This window comes from Mirounga leonina, unplaced genomic scaffold, assembly GCF_011800145.1.
Source record: "Mirounga leonina isolate KUSES-001 unplaced genomic scaffold, KU_Mleo_1.0 Mir_201, whole genome shotgun sequence".
In the NCBI taxonomy this organism is placed as follows: Eukaryota; Metazoa; Chordata; class Mammalia; order Carnivora; family Phocidae; genus Mirounga; species Mirounga leonina.
In genome coordinates this window covers 6,190,005-6,206,201 of record NW_023270504.1, presented here as the reverse complement: position 1 = coordinate 6,206,201, position 16,197 = coordinate 6,190,005, and the positions used below count along the sequence as shown (strand labels likewise).

The following is a 16,197-nucleotide window of genomic DNA, read 5'->3' as shown; positions in this document are numbered from 1 at the left end:
TTGGGCTATGAAGTTAAAACCACCACCAGTTTATATAATAGCAGCGATAAGGTAACAATAACTTTGTCTTGCTTTTTTTAAAACCAGTCTAACTTTACTGTTCTAGGTAGTATTATCTCTATCTTTGTCCAGTTAACACTGTATTTAAAACCCGTAGCCTATTCTTTTTAGTTCTCATTAAAGTCCTTATGGGTATATTCTTGGAATTAGTACACATTTCTACTCACATACAGGCTAACGCCAAACTCCCTTAAAATTATACTTCCTCTAAGAATTAAAAAAAATGAAACAAAAGTAACATGTCATAGTTATTTCAATCCTTTAAAAATGAAACAAAAGTTACATGTCAGAGTTATTTCAGTCCTTTAAAATAGATCCAAATATACAAGTCATTATTGCAAACAAGTTTTTTATGTAGCAAATTAAGAAAACTGAGCATGATCCCAACATAATCTGTTTGAAAGCCAATTTTGTTGAATTTTGAAGTTATGTTGGCGTGGATAATATTTTTTTTAACTTCATTTTATTCTATTTCAGCATGGAGCTAAAGCAGTATAATCCTAGTATTTACTTCTCTGACACTTCTTGGTGGCTCTCAATTCTTAATTCAATCTTGCTAAGTAGAGAGAATTACTGTCTTTTACAAGAAAGATACAAGGATTGAACAATAACAAACAACTCAGGCTTTGCACTAATATCTACAAGATCTTCTTATGAAACATTTACAAATATAATCACTTTCTCTGTGTACTTCAAACAATTGAACTATAGAAATTATGTCTATAGGATTGTGTGGGCTTACTCCATAATAGGTTAATGTTCTTTGTATTATCCTACATATTTATGAATATCTGTTGCTTCCCATTCTTTGACTTATTTTTGAAATGTATAAATTGTTAAGAGATGAGTTATTTTTTATGTGCTACTTTTTAACTGAAACTTCTAAAATGACTGTTTTCTTATTTCCTTTCTTTATCAAAATCTCTTTCAGTACAAAGGAGATGGTATTATTACTAAATGACACTTGGTAGTTGTTACATTTAAACTACTTGATTTATTATATAGTTGTTTTCCATCATATGCATCTCCTCAGCCATCAGTTCTTTCCTTTGAAAAAATAGCAAAAATAACAATTTGGTTTGTAACTAATAGTGCCTTGGAAACAGCATGAAAAAATCATTTTCTAAGAGATGCGGTATTTTTCTTCTCATATGAAAACAGAGAAAACCTCCTTGACATTCTGTTCATTGCTGATTCATATGCACTGACATGACCTCTCTGTGCTCCTGTCTTGCTTTGGAAGCTTTGTGCTCACTCTTTAAAGGAAGGCCAATTATTTAATACATGTGAACTCAAGTCTGTAACAGAGAGGAAACAGATACATCATTTATTATAATCACATTATTTTTGAATGAAATCCATTAGATTATGGGTGAATCATATGTCTGACTTAGTCTTTGACTAAATTGTCAGACAATTTTTCTTATTTTTTTAAAATAGGAATATTAAATGGATAGGCAAGATACAATTTTATTTTTCTTTCTGTGGGATTGATGTACCAGTGTATATCTCTTATTATTTCTCTTTTTAAAGATATTTATTATCCTTTGTTCTTTTTCTAGTAGTTTTTCATTCATTCCCCTCATCATTGATTGGTTCAGCTGAGATTCCATAATCCTTAGTTTTATACATAAAACTGCAACATTGTCATGAATTTACCCTCTAAGAACTAATTTTTATCATTGCATCCCTTTAGCAGAGAATTTAAGTTTAACCTAATTAAGATCCTATAAATATTTGACAGGTTGTTGGTCTATTTGAAAACTATATATTTTTTAAATTCAGATTGAATTCCTAATTTTATGCAACAGAGGTTGATTCTGACCAATTAACAGAAGAGGAGTTTATTTATTAAGAGGTTATTGGGATGGGAGAAACAGGCTTTGAAACTCAGCTTCCAAAAGCAAAGCCCAAAACCATGACATAGAACTGACCTAATGAGGAAATCCCATTGCTGCTGCTTGCCCACCAAATGCTCCCCCTCCCAACTCATTGCTTTCCCTTTCCCACTTACACCACCTCTCACAACCTCTAGATGTTGGCCCCCAAAAGCCAAAGTCTCTTCCTCTATCCTCACCAGTTAAGAAGGTCCCAAATGGAGTTTCATTCATCAGATTGTTCATTTTTTCTTGAAATCTCATGGGGGCAAGCCTGATTGGTAGACCTTTGATCACATGCCTATATACTGGGTACAAAAAGAAGCTAAGAAAATATTCTTTGGGCATTCTACCTCGCAGTGACCAAACTTATAAATACAGAATATCTCCTGATATGTTAAGGGTTTTCACAAAATGCCAAAACAAGAAAATACGGCAGACGTATACTATCCTACATTGCTTGGCTATTCAACATCAATTTATACCCTTTGTCAGTACTTAAACCTAACCTTTAGAATACACTGTTCTTCCATACTTAACCATATTAACAATAATATCAAGTAAAATAATAACAAAATACTTCAGCTATCCCTTATAAAAACAAGATGTGTTCATAATGGGAATGGCCTAAAGTCTCTTGTAGCAAACTACCACACGGCAAGTGCAGCTGAGAGGGTGAATGATCTGATCACATAACTTCTGCTGTTTCTTTCTCAAGTCTCATCCCATGTATGTCACAGCCACTTAATATGGTTTACTACTGAGCCTGCCTGATTTATTAGTTCAGTGAATCAGCTAAACCAAGTTCATTTAGGGCAGATCAGGTCACATTTATTGTTTCCGCAGCCTGATACACAGACTCCAGTAGCACTTGGTAATGAACTAAATGCTCCCTCTCAAAGGGACAAGTTTCCTGCCTGATGACTTTGCTCCAGAACCTTAGAGATCTCTGCTAGGACTCCTTGATCTGAACTTGCCACGGGTTCCATCTATCACTGTGATAGAGTACTAACGTCTCTAAATCCACTGGCTCTGCTGGTCATGAAGACCACGTAGATGCTCTGGAGCCTGGGGCAACTAGGAAGCCTCCTTTGTCCTTTTGCGCTCACTCAACAGCTGGAGGCTCTCAGGTCACTTCCTAAATAGGTCAAAGCAAGATTCCCAGTGGGATATATATTATTTTCAAAAAGACCCACATACCACTGTGCCTCTTTCTTAGTGGCAGGAGGCATAAGGTATAGTTAGTTATCTAACTTTGTAGAGGTTAACCTGATATGCTCAAGATCGCGGGGCCCTCAGAAACTTCACTGTGATGTAGCTCTTATATTCTCATAATGATGTATCTCCCACCTTACTACACTCATATTGGACTTAGAGCTATGTTGTACATATCTGTACAAAGGATCTTGAATACTTATTACTTCCTGCTTTCCAGGTCCTGGAGATGTAATGTCACCACCATTGTAGTTGTCCTATGTTTTGGTGAGACAGTAATGGTCTTTGTGAAATATACTGTGGTTCAGAGCCAAGTAATTTGTATAACCCTAAGAGGAAATGATTTATTGCTCTATGAAAACAGCTCTTACAGGTATTCTCTCTATTGGGGAAGAAGGAAAAAGTCATGTGCAGATGAATAGTCTGAGTATACCTGGTGCCGAGCGCTAGCAACGAATGCACATCTGCAAGAGCAACTGCACATGAAACCACTATCTGATTAAGCCTCTGGTAATCTACTCTCCTTCTCCAATGCCAGCTATATACTCTCTGTGTTTAATGTCCTCCTGGACTGAATGTGAGGCAGATTCAGGTTAGAATTCCATCCACTCATCATTTGATTCCCACAATCGTCCTTTGTGACCACTAGCCCACAGTGGTATTCTGGGTCCCCCGTCTTTTAGAGTTAGTTCAGAGCTATTCTACAGCAGTACCCAAAAGACCTGGTATATCCCTTTCTCCAGTGCAGTTACCTTGATGGAAGAGGCCAAGCTGAGAGTTTACAGTTTACACCTGTGATGTCATTACGATACATGTCTTCAGGAACTTGCACTCTCGCCTTCACTCAAAGAGCTCTGGGTCTGCAAAGTGTCTTAGGACTAGAAATTGGAAAAGATGTTACAAATTTTTGTTTTAGTGGTTCAAGTCAGGCCTCTCTTTATTAAACCTAGATATCTTATAATTTTATTAAGTTGGAATTTTTTTGGATGCCTATCTGGTATATGGATCATTTGATCCAGTAGTCAAAGCCAATGGTCAGTGCAGGCCAGAGCATTCTGATTAAACTTAACTCTCCTAGTAAGAACAGTAACCTCCTCCTCCTGCCTCTTGCATCTAAGTGTTTCTGCCTGAGGTCGGCCACCTCAGCATCCCACTATCTACACTGAAAGCAGTGATACCCAGGAGCACTCCTGGTTTGTAAAAGGTAGACAGTGTTGTTCACTGATGCTGCCTTTTCCCTCCCCGGGAACATTAGGGAATAGCTCTTGGCTGTGATTTTTGCCTTGAACCGAGAATTTGGAATTGTAAACATTTCGTTATCTTTTTAAAAGCTGTGCTGTGGAATTAAAAGCCAGTCAAGAATCTTGTCTTCTTCATTACTCTTTATATTGTTGTTCCATGTTAGTAGCCACTGGATCTTCAGAAGTCTTGCCTTCATTGGTCACTTCATTTCAAGTGACTATAGTTAATAATTTGTTACTTTGCTAACTGCAGGCTGCCAGACTTGACTTTTTTTTTTTTTTCTTTCAGAAACAGCTGGAATTTTAGAGCCATCAGCCCTTAGAGAGCCAGAACTAGCCATAGATCTTCCTGATTTTCCTGAGGCTAAATTGCCTTCAGCGACTTCTTAATAGCCATTTAGTATCAACCAGGGTTTTCCTCTTAAGCAGCAGAAGCTGTCTCTGGGCAGTTAAGCAGTAAAAAAATTATTAAAAGGAAATTGAGTAGTTGACCAAATTGTTGAGAGCTAGAGAACCAGGGTCAAGGTCAAGCTTCTAGAAACAATACCAAAACTGTACCACAAAACTTGCTTAAAGATAAGTCCCCTTTTGCTGCAACATTCCCATCAAGCCCTCTAAGAGCCCGTTGCTTAATGCAACCATTGCAGTAGCCAACAGTTGAATGTGTCTCATCCTTATGAGCAAAATGGATGCTATACAGCACTTCCTTCCTCTCATTCTGCTAAATCAAAGTCCATCACAGTTGACTCTGATTAGCAGAGCCCTGGGAATAAAGCAAGATAGATAACTATGTTTTCTGGGTTTTACCTAGGGGAGTCATACCTCATAAGGCTAGAAATTCATCAAACACAGGAAGGGTATCAAAAATCAGGGAACATTACAAGTGGCCACTACATATTTTGGAAATTTTTTCCAAGTTGCTATGGTTACAGTAGAAATATTTTTCCAGCTTTTAGTCTCATGGCTAATTCTAAATCTGATCCTTTGAAGTCAAACTACATGGGTTTCATTCTTACTAAAACAGGACTTCAGCAATTGCCAGGTTCATCAGACGTCTTGTAGAAAGTTTGCCACTTGGCCACCACAATTTCATACTTTCTCAAATAATCTGAGGTTTCTACGGTTAGGCCCAAATGATGTGACACTGTTCAGAGGCTATGCAGTATTTTGGATAGATAAGGTTTTCGTTCCATGTACTTATGCTAAAAATAGATAGCTTTAGAGGGTATATATAAATAGATTTTTTTTTTTTTTTTTAGGTTTTAGTGATTAAGTGATTGTTCTTGAGTTAATCAACAATTTTACCTTTGGTAATTTGGGGACACGCTTACATAACAAGTTTTAGTACTTGTTTTCATAGAGTGATGGCCACAAAGATTCCTAAAGTAGAAAGAACTTGATTAACTTGTCTTTTTACTGAATTCACCTAGATTAAATTTCAGTTGTCTCTTGTGTCCTTGGAAACATCTTTGTTCTTGGTATATACATCACACTCTTATCAGTGGATCTCTTTCTTCTACATCCTCTCCATTTTCTTGCTATCGAACCTGTTATCCATGACCTCTGCTATTTTTTTCAACTTTAAGTGTAAAATTGAAGAAATAATAAGAAACTAGACAGCGAAGTACTTTTTATCAAATTAAGTCGCATATATTCTATGTGTGTCTGAAAAAGAAGAGTCTTTAATCCTTAACTATGTAATAAGTACATAGGTTTTGTTGTGTCTATTTTCACTGGTCCTTTTTACTTCTATCTTTCTTTGAGATTCTGGGCTATAGAAGATTATGGCTGCTCAAAAGCTTGGCTGCCAGTCAGAACGTTATTATGCTAGTAAGTTTCAAAGTTAGATCCCTCCAATCCATCTGAGTCTTTTCCAGATAATGTTTTCCAATGTAGATAATTTTCTGAACATTTGAGTTGAAGTACAGTATTTTAGGATAAATCCTGTATCCAACATTCAGTGTACATTGGGATTGATTCATTAAATGATTCCACTATTCTTGTCACGAAGATTTTTCATATTTTCATTTTTTTACATGTATAATGTGATCATTACCTTGTACCAGGAACATATTAATCATAATTTCTTTGCCATTTTACAAGAATTTTAATGTCTGCTTTTTATTCATCTGTGGGGACATTTGGCATATAAAATAACTTTGTTGCTTAGTTTTTCCTTTATAGTTTAGAGTGCTTATTCATTTAAGATCTAGTGTGACTATAATATATTCAACACTTTGCTTTTGTCCTCAATATTTATTCCATTCCTGTGGTTCACATTTTCCTTTTCTTATGTATCATGTGTTGAAAATGAAAATATCTTGTCTGGGGTGGAGCTTAGCCACTGGACTAAACAAACATGCTCTCCTTCTGCTCTTAGTTGATTTTAGTGGTTAAATTACTAAAAAATCCTGTTTAAAAAAAAAGTTTTACATCTACCTTTTTTTATTGTGTACTTTCATAGTTAGTAAAATTCCCCTCCTTTCAACTCTCCCACCAAAATGCAATTTGTTCACTCGTATTTCTTTTATATTTAAGAACGTGACATTAGTAGTCAACAGATTAATGAAATAGCACAGACATTCAAGCATCAAAGTTCTTGAATTTAGTGGAAGAAATTAAACCACTTGAACAAAGTTTCCAAAACTCAGAGGGTATCTATGATGGGCTATCCAGGGCATGTTCTTCTTGCATCAGTGGCACAAGTGCAAGAGGAAAATCCCAAATACAGGACCACTGGGAGCTTCTGACTGTGTCACCTCTGACATCTTGTGGGCCAAACCAAGTCATACAGCCAAGCCCAAGTTCAAAAGGCAGAGAAGTACGTTGCACCCACCATGAGGCCAAGCATGTTGCATGGTCAAATTCAACATCAGTGGAGTAGAAAACTAATCCTCCATGGACGTGGGGAAAAAGAATGGGTTAATAGTTGCCAAATAGTAATTTAACCTATTACACACCAACCAATCTAGGTAGGCTACCCTCTCTCCTGCTAATCCGACTCTATCATATCATGACCCCATTATATTTTCTTCCTACCCCATATCATTATCTGAAACTATTTTAATAGTTTATATTGCATTATTTATTCATTAAATATCATCAGACACCTAATGTGTATGAGGCAGTGCTCTAAGTGGCATCTAAGATGCATCTAAGAGACGCATCAATAAAAAAACAAAAATCCATGTTGATTGCCTGTCTCCCTCACTAAAGTATAAGCTCCAAGAGAGAAAGGACCTCATCTGTTTCGTTCACCACTGTATTCTCAATAACTCAGAATAAAGCTGGCACATAGCAGATGTTCAAGAAAATTTTGTTTCCTGAATGAAGAAATGCCAGTAAACATTTATGTAATCTAACACGATTTGCTCAGACCCTCTCCTTATTAGGCAGCTTTCTGATTGTGATTTGTTTACAGTATAGGGAAGTTTTTATAGACAGTCTTGTGAACGTGAGTTACTACAAGTCTTCTTTTGAGAGAAAGATCTATGCTTAGTATTTTGGCAAATCTGAAGTCTGTACCTAGACAGCTGAAAACCAGTCCTTCGAGGCAGTAAACTCATGGTAAAACCACCCTGAGAAACTTAAGAAATAGACAGCATTGGCTAAGTACACGTGTAATTCACTTCTAAGCAGATAATGCAGAAGGATTTTTTTACACAGAATATATGACACCCAGTGTCTCATGAGGGTTCTTTCTGCTCCTTTTAGATACTTATCTTCTTTGCATCAAAGTTTCTAACAAAAATTATTTTAGTGATAAGGTATTAGTTTTTTTTTTTTTAGGCTCATACATAGCAAGCACAAAGAGTATGTGAAGAGCTAAATTAATTAATGGCTTCATTACCAGGTTTTGAATCATGAAAAGCTGTGCTACTCTTTTGCTTTAGGCTTTTAAAGCTCTGTTTCACGAACTTTTCTCAGAATATGTATATACTGTACAAAACTAAGCAAAAACTTAACAAAGGACTGTCAGTAGATCTGTTCTATGGAGATTTGAACTGCATTATCAACAATCAAGACAGGAATGTTCCCAGCTCCTATCCCTGAAGCTGTAATTGTTTTATTTTTACACTCAACCTATTAGTGTCTAATAGTATACAATCTGCCAATCTCACATTTAAAATAAAATCAGTCAATGCTTGCTTCGGCAGCACATATACTAAAATTGGACTGATACAGAGAAGATTAGCATGGCCTCTGCGCAAAGATGACACATAAAATAAAATAAGTCATAGCAATTCTCATATATACCTTAGGTTCTTAAGACTTTTTCATGCATTAGGCTGTGAAAAATATTAGATGCTTTGATAAAGTCTTTTAAGAGCTACTACCATTTGCTAAGGAAGATACTACTATTTAACTACAATAATTCTTAATAAAATATGAGTGATGATGAACTATTTTATAGAATTGGTGATGTACCACTCTAGAAAAATAAGAAGATATTGTACAGTCTTACACCAAGAAAGAATTTCACAGTATCTTCATTGCCAACAGTATTACTGAGTTCTGTTGTAAAGATTTTACTTATTCTATTCACTCATTAACAAGTACTTATTCAACATTTACATACTAAGTATATACTAAAAATAAGATAGACATGATCCCTACACTGCCAAGGATTAGAGCCTAAGAAGGAGAAGGGAAAAGCCAGAAATTGCCACACGTGAGAGTGCTGAGAGAGAAGTGGGACAGGGTGCTACAGAGGCACACGGGATGGGACCTGATCAAGTCCTCATGGATCAGAGAACCCTGCCCAGCAGAATGATATCGAAGCTAAAACTTTTTTTTTTTTAAGATTTTATTTATTTATTTGAGAGAGAGAGAATGAGAGAGAGAGAGCACGAGAGGGGGGAGGGTCAGAGGGAGAAGCAGACTCCCTGCCAAGCAGGGAGCCCGATGCGGGACTCGATCCCGGGACTCCAGGATCATGACCTGAGCCGAAGGCAGTTGCTTAACCGACTGAGCCACCCAGGCACCCTGAAGCTAAAACTTTTAACAATTACTTCTCTCTCCCTCTGTCCAATGTATAGGGAAATCGATCTTTAAAAAATATCCAGATTCTGACCACCTCGACTGCTATCACCAGTGACTAAGCCACTGTCAGCTTTTGCCTGGCCTTCTTCACAAGCCCCCTAACGAGTATCTTTACCTCTACTCTTGCACTGCAAAGTCATTTTTCACACTTCAGTCAGATTTTATCGCTTCTCTGCATAAAACCTTGAAATGGTCCCATGTCACACAGAGGAAAGCCTGAGTCATTGCAGCGGCCTCTAGGGCTCTCCATGATCCGGCCTCCTGTTTCTTCTTGCATCTCCCAAAAACACCAAACCTAACTGTAAAAGATTGCAATTTTTTCACAGAGTTTTAGTGTCACATAATACTCAATTCAGTGTTTTCAAAATTTCACGGAACTTAACCTATGGGAGAAATTGAAAAACAAGCCTCCTGATTTAGTAAGTAGAGCTAACTATGCTGTGTTTCGGATTTCATCTACATGATTTTGAGGTATCTTTTTCGGCTCTGACAGCCATCAAAACCGAGTGTTAAACTACATCTAGAGCCAAACCAGTGTATCTCAGAGTACTAAACCAGGATTTTCTTATTCAATCACATTAGCTTTAAATAGTACATATTTTATGACATGTATAATATATTAATAGAAAAATACACCTTCATAAATTAATAAATAACCATTTCTTTGGGCTGTAGAGCTTCCATTTTAGACCAGTGGTTTTCTCCACATTTATGTCTAAGAAAAGATAACCATAAAGATACTTTTTTTATTTTTAAGGATTTTATTTATTTATTTGACAGAGAGAGACAATGAGAGAGGGAACACAAGCAGGGGGAGTGGGAGAGAGAGAAGCAGGCTTCCCTTGGAGCAGGGAGCCCAATGAGGGGTTCGATCCCAGGACCCTGGGATCATGACCTGAGCCGAAGGCAGACGCTTAACGACTGAGCCACCCAGGCACCCCATAAAGGTATTTTTAAAAGAGACATTGTAGTGAGGGGAGCACTTTGTTATTTGTCGAGAAAGTTGCACTGTTTCATTTCTCCTAACTGGAAAACATGTTTGAGAGGGAAAATCAAGATGGAAAGAGATGCAAAATAGTTTTCATAATTGATTTGTGCCACAGTTATTTCAGTGCTAAATTTACAGTTAGTTTAAAATATACCTCATTCTTTAAGACCTCTGCTATAATACAGGACTGTGTTTGTCTCATTTGTTTTGTTTTATTGTCGTAATGTTGTTAGGAAAGCTATAAGCTTAGGGAATATAGTGGAGAGCCAGTAAGACTTAAAGCAATTGAGAGAATAGCCAGATTGCTTAGGGAGTAGTCAAGAATGAAATCACCTTTAGAGCAACAATGATCAGCTATTATTTGCTTTTCTAGAGAACCAGGATTGAGATGAATTCATGAGTAAACTCATGAATAAATCAAATATCATATTTACATGATAGAGAAATATTATAGAATTTGACTTATTTTCAAGGACTTATGGGATGATGAGTCTAAATATATATTTAGAAATTAGTGCATTGTACAAGGTAGCATATGATTGTCATAATACATGACTCAGCCTGTCATCACTCAGAGCATTTAGAGAAGGGGACATGTAGAAATAGGGCAGACTATGTAAAGACTGTAGTTCTTCATCTAGCACTGAAGAATTGTGGCAAACAGTGCTAATTGCCTATATAATATTAAGTCTGTCCTTCTGCCCTACTAATAGAATCCCAGGGTTTTTAAAGGTAGCAGAATACAGTTGTGAACTCCTCAAACTCTCGTCAGCCTTTAGTGGCCACATAACCCAGTTCTAGCCACTGAGGTGTCAAAGACAGTCTACTGAGTGAGGCTTTTAAGAAGGCTCTTTCTCTGGGAAAAGTGGCCAGACTCCTTTGGCAAGTATGTTTTGCTTTTCCTTTCTCGTCTTTCCTGTCTAGAACATAAACTGATGCCAGAAGGCACAACAGCCATCTTATGACCAAAGGGAAAAAAAATATATGTGCTAAAGATAACCACGTAGGAAAATAGTCTGGATCCCGGACTGTTTACTCCCAGAGGCCATGGTGCATTAAATAATAAATTCTTCTTTAAGCCACCGTTTGTCAGATTTCTGTTACAGCTGAACACACTTCTGACTGATAAGAAGGGTGGGGGTTTGCATAAGTAAAGATGTGAAGGAAAAAACCAAGCATCAAGTCACAAGCATCAAGTGGCATCAACAATATGAGCACACAATTCAGAATCAGAAATGGATGTTACTTATCTGAGTACAATGTAACGACTAAGGCCCCTGGAGTGGTTTATATTGATTCAACTGCTTTTAAGTATATAAATTGCCTTACTTATTTTGGGGAAGTATTTTTAATTATTTTCTTTGTCATTACCTATGAATTATCTGAGAGACATGGCATTCTTTTATCCATTTTTCTTAAATGAAGGCAGAATTCCACAAGTCCATACTTTTAAGTATTCAGTAGTCCATATGTCAAGTGTAGGTCCATTATTTAAGGACCTTAAACTGTTATCCCAGATAAGCCATTATAACAACTTTGCCTGTCTTCCAACAAGTTTACACCACAGAAATGATATATTCAGAAGAATTAGTCACGTGAACTAGATATAGTTTCTCAGCAGCATGATGATGGAGGACCAATCTCTATAAAGGATTGACACCCAACATTATTTCAGTGGAATCATATTTTTAAAAGTGTGATACTGCCTTATAGTTTTCTTAGCTATAATACAGTAAACTCTGATTTAAACTAAGGAAAAAGAAAATTCTCAACAGTAGTAAAATATGTAAGGCAGTGGGTGTGTTAGCTAAATTGTGTTTGAATGGAAAAATGTCAGTTTTATAAAAGGAGAAAAATTGTGCTTGTCCATTTCCATATCTGGTGTGCAGCCTCCCATCAGTTGTGCAAGCTTCTGATACCCTCTCAACAAAATCTCTTCCTGAAGTTAGCCTGATCCAGTTTTATTGCTTGTAACCAAAAAACCTTACCGATATAAAGTAGCTAGCTGTATCTTACATCTGCATGAATCCTGTAATTTAATAAAAGTAGTTAGCATTCATCTTGTCTCTGGTGAGAAAGAGCTAGTAGAGTTTTATGTAGGTAATCGTGAGAATCACGGAGATACCTCATTCTTCCACTCCCGGGGCGAAGTGAATGAATGGATAAGTTAGAGCTTCACACTAAAGAACATTCACTCTGCATTCATGGTTGAAATGAGCACATTCTAAATCTCATAGTTTGTTTTGAACTAGGCTATAAATTGTTAAATTAGATTCTGGTTTAAAAAGTACCTACTGAAGTAATTGATGGCACGTCCGTGTTTATTAAGAGTAAGAATATTACCATTAAGACATGATGTTGAAACTGTCACTTCAGAAATCTTTAATGAATGAGTTCCATATGTGTTCAATACAGTGTAATCCATAATACAAATAACTCCCTTGCAACCAGCATCCTTAGACTTTACACAACATAGAATTACTAACTAATAGGTTGAGAAAAGAGGGCATACAACTAAGAAGAGAGAATAATCAAAGACCACCCTGAATCAGTTGCTTCTTTACCACCAGCTGGTAAAGTATTTCCTAGGAAAACGAATATATTATCACTAAATATTTCCGTGCCTTCTATTAGTGTTTTGGTTTTTTTTTAGGAAAGTTTTGAACTAATTATTGAACTATGCATGAAAATGCTTATGTGTCACTTTAAAAGATTCTTACACATATATTTCATTCAACATATGTAGATCAAGAAAAAAATGCCCTGTCTGGCAGGTAATGGCCTTAAGTGAAGTTTAGCAGAGCAGCTTCTCTAGAGCTATAAATTAATCTGCCATTTTAGTTTTGGAAACTTGCTACAGATGACAGATTGCTAATGGTGCTATACAACAACCGAAACTACGCATTGTAATTGGTAGAAGCTGCTTCAATAGTACTGAAAGTGGGAACTGTTACCCATTTTAGTATCCACTAATGGACTTCTTTTCTCCTATTTTTTAACAAAAATCTGGAGTTCGGCTTAATTATTCAAGAACCAGGGAGTCTTTGACTTTCTTAAACATGCGTTTAGTTTTTCCAAATTTTCCTGCTCAAAGAATTGTTCCTGTTTGCCTTGAGAATCATTTATTCTGAAATGTGGGGAAAGTAACGGAGCCCTGAATTTTGTATACGAAGTGATGGGAAAGAACATGTTTTTGTCCCCTGCACTGAAATGCCATCTTAATGGCTTATTCATATCACAACCCGGCTGACAGAGGCATGATATTCCGTGGCCTTGAAAGGGTTACTCCGGGAAGCGAACACTAAAGTAACTCAGAGATTGCCATTCTATCTTCCCACAGTGAAAAATGAAGCGGATCAAAGCATCTGTAAAGCACAAACCAAAGTGATTATTCATTTCTTTCCTCATTTAAGAAACACGCACTTTCACTCTGCTCCACTCCTCTCCTCTCACCCCAATGCCAGTAATTGCACATTCAGATTTACCACACAGAGTCTGACCCATAGCTATACCCAAAGCGCAACCACATCCAAGACACAGAAGGAAAGCCAAAAATAATGAAAGCCTCTGTATCTGAAAAGATTCTTATTTAAGATCTCAGGTAAGCCTATAGAATTGTGGACTCAGGCGATCAGACATCAATCAGACATTCAGTTTCTTTTCACTTGCCTTGTATATCTTGAAGCCCTACCAAGAAGCGCTCCAACAGAGAGCAAACAGAGATGACTGCTTAAACAGCACCTTTGCTCCACAGAATTTTCTTTTGGGTAAACAGTCTTTAGTTCCTATGTAGACTTCACTGTGTGTGGATATGTACTAGGGCTAAAACCCAAAGGCAAATTAATGATGAAACAGACTTCTGAAAGCAGAGAGGAGTCACTAAATCTTATTTGCACTTACTTTAATTAAATATTAATTAGATGGGATAATTTATGCAGATGTAAGATGTAGCTACTTTCTGTGTATACAGGGTTTGGGTTACAAGCAAAAGAACTGGATCGGGCTAACTTTAGGAAAAGGGGTTTTGTTGAAGGGTTATTGGAGGCTTGCAGAATCGATGGGAGGCTGTATACCGGACATGGACGTGCGCGAGGGCAGTAAGTCAGCTTTGGAAATTCAGAGGCATCGGTGTTAATAATGGTGTTAGAATGAAAAAATACACTGGTCAGGGTAGCATTACTAGGAGAGGACAGAACTAACCATTTTCTGTGTTGTTTCTCCACTCAGTATGTACATTTCAGAGAGGGAACATCTGACTGGGTTGGTTTGGGTTACATGCCTGCCCTTTGGTTAGAGGAGGGCAGGACACCTAATTACAGTCCACCATACTGAATCCATCGGGTAAGAATTAATTTCCCAACTGGAGTTCAAGTTGCCATTAAGAAGGAGAAATAGGTGCTGGAAGCCAAAAAGCAACAAATATTCAATACAACTACCATTTATTCAGTGTGCATGGTTTATTAGTCACTATGTTTCATATGCACTATCTTATTTAATCCTTAAAGGAAGCTTCACAGTAAGTTACTATTTTACAGGTAAGAAAATTTAAGCTTTGAGGAAGGTTAGGTAACTTGTCCAAGGTCACACCATGAGAAAAATGGCAGAATTAAGACACCAGGGAGAACAATCAGAACAATTAGACTCCATGCTCCCTCTTGACAGATCTGTGTATTATCACTGATGACAGTATTTCCTGAGCCAATCTCTCAGGGGTAAAAAACGAAAACAGAAAAGATTTTTTTAATACTATGTGTAAATATATTAAATCTACCAGTAGTACTTTACAATGTACAAGTTCTTTATTTGAATAAAGCTTTGGGAATAAATGTGATGTAAATTCAGAATGTAAATTTGAAAATGATTTTTTTTCTCTGATGCAAATTCAGGGTTAATTTCTTAATATAATGAAGGGCTTAATTTCTTAATATAACGAATTTATCAGTGAATGACAGAGGTGAGCCTGCACATCAAGCTTGCTATCTCTTGGTTTCTTTTTTCTTTTTTTTTTTTTTTTTTAAGATTTTATTTATTTATTTGAGACAGAGAGAATGAGAGAGACAGAGAGCACATGAGAGGGGGGAGGGACAGAGGGAGAAGCAGACTCCCCGCCTAGCAGGGAGCCCGATGCGGGACTCGATCCCGGGACTCCAGGATCATGACCTGAGCCGAAGGCAGTCGCTTAACCAACTGAGCCACCCAGGCGCCCTATCTCTTGGTTTCTAGGGAAGAGATTAGTGAAGTAAAAAGTTGAGGTAGTGATTGCCATCTGTACCAGAAAAAGTTGCATGAAATGGACATGAACTACTATACTCATTTTTACTGGTAGCATTCTTTCGGGTATTTGGCAAGTCAGTTTCCTTCACTGAGTTCAATTTCCCCATCTATAGTGAAGAGATACTAATAACCCCCATAATCCCAAGAATGTAACGAGATGATGAATGTAGTATACTTGGTGACCTCTAAACCAGGGTTTCTCAACGTTGGCTCTGTTGATCCTTTGGGCCAGATAATTCTTTATCTTTGGAGACTGTACAGTCATTGTTGGATATTCAACGTCCTGCCTCTACCCAGTAGGTGCCAGTAGCATTCACCGCCTAGTAGTGATAACCAAACGACTGACTCCAGCAGAATCTTAGAGGTCTTATGGATGTGAGTCAGGTTTATTTCATCAGTAAGCCCCTAAAATAGCGGAGTTCAACCAAGAGTAAGAGAAATCTAGAACAAAGATTAGAGGAGGGAGATGAGAATTAGTTGTGGCCTTAAGACAGACTAA

General features: G+C 37.1%; 1 protein-coding gene and 1 non-coding gene across 5 annotated transcripts in view; both read left to right on the top strand.

Annotated features, from left to right (window-relative positions):
• Nucleotides 1–16,197, top strand: part of CCDC91 (coiled-coil domain containing 91) — a 344,660-nt gene that overhangs the window by 272,123 nt on the left and 56,340 nt on the right. The gene's annotated exons all lie outside the window — the stretch shown is intronic.
• On the top strand, nucleotides 8,535–8,642 carry LOC118025849. Its single transcript, XR_004683409.1, has one exon. It is a non-coding gene; the product is annotated as a U6 spliceosomal RNA (small nuclear RNA).